Here is a 1731-nt window from a genome sequence, read left to right on the forward strand (position 1 = left end):
TCCATTTTTCCTCACCTTTTCATCTCCAGAATAATATATCATATGATCATTTGACTTGAAATGCCCCTGCCAGCCCATCTCATCTCTCCAATGCCTAGTATGTCAATATTTATTTGTTCCATTTCTTTCTTAACAATTTCTAATTTTCCTACATTCATGGTTCTCACATTCCATGTTCCAATTACTATTGTCTGCTTACAACTGTTCTTCTTCCTTTGTATTTCCATGCTTGACAATGCTACCTAGGTTGCCCTTTCTGTTCGTCTACGTATATTGTGTTGTACATAGGGTTTTCAGAGGCCTGCCATTTCAGAAGTGGATGGCCAATCCTTCTTCCTAGTCTGTCTTAATCTGAATGTTTAGACGCAGAGGAGTATCTGACAGACAGCAATTTGTGGAGTACGTAGTCAAATATTTTTTCACAATCAATAAAGCACAAATAGACATTCTTCTAGTATTCCTATCTTTTCAACCAGGATCCATCTGACATGGCCATGGCCTTTTCTAAAACTTGCTTGTAGTTCTTGGCAGTTCTCTGTCAATGTATTTTTCCAGTCATTTTTGGATAATCTTCAAGAAGATTTTGCTCATGTGTGATATTAGTGATATTGTTTGAAAATTTCCCCACTCTATTGGATCACCTTTTATTTGAATGAGAATAAATATGGATCTCTTCCAGTCAGTTGGCCATGTATTTGCCCTTCACATTTCTTGGCACAACTTGCTGAGCTCATCCGGGGCTGCATCTATTTGTTGAAATATGTCAATTGATATTCCATCTATTCCTGCACATTGTTTTTTGCTGATTCCTTCAGAGTAGCTTAAATTTCCCCCTTAATTACCATTGCTTCTTGAGCATGTGCTGTTTCATGAAATTCTTCTGTGTCATCCAATTCTTTTAGGTACAGTGACTCTTATGTACTCCTTCCATCTTCTTTTGTTGTCTCCTGGGTCATTTAATATTGTGCCCATAGCTTTTTAAAAATTATCTACTAGTTTATTTACAAAATTAGAATACATTGTTTTCAAGAACAGATTCTTTCAATTTTCCTAACCCCCCCATCCATCAAATTGTACAACCCTATAATTAACCCCCCATGCCCATGCACATCCTCATCCCTCTGCTTCCAGCCTCTCCCACCCATCTTATGCTCATTCTACAATAATGGTTTTATACAATATTTATCCTTGTGGGACTGAGCTAGTTCATGCAACATAATGCTTTCCAGTCCCTCCCAAGTTAGGTAACACTGTAGAAAATCATTGCTCCTGCATACTTCATAGTATTCCATTGTGGGAATGTAACATAATTTCTTAATCCATTCATTTGTGGTTGGACGTTTTGGGCTGTTTTCCATGTTCTGGCAATGGTGATAAGGCTGCTATAAACATTGGTGTACAAATCTGTTTGTGCCTCAGTTCTCATTTTCTCAGGATATATTCCAAGTAGTGGAATAGCTGGGTCGTATTGAATTTCTATGTTTAGCTTTTTGAGGAAGCACCGAACTGCCTTCCAGAATGGTTGTACCATTTTACAATCCCACCAACAATGTCACCACATCCTGTCCAACATTTATTACTTGCCGCCCTGTATGCAGAGCAGATTATCTGAGAGGCTGGGCTCTATGAGGAGAAGCGTGGTGTTAGGATTGGTGGACGATCTATCAACAATCTGCGTTATGCAGACGACACAACTTTGCTCGCTGAAACTGAGGAGGACCTCATGCACTT

Source organism: Elephantulus edwardii, unplaced genomic scaffold (genome assembly GCF_000299155.1).
Source record: "Elephantulus edwardii isolate Elephantulus edwardi_28Jun2011 unplaced genomic scaffold, EleEdw1.0 scaffold00442, whole genome shotgun sequence".
Classification (NCBI taxonomy): Eukaryota; Metazoa; Chordata; class Mammalia; order Macroscelidea; family Macroscelididae; genus Elephantulus; species Elephantulus edwardii.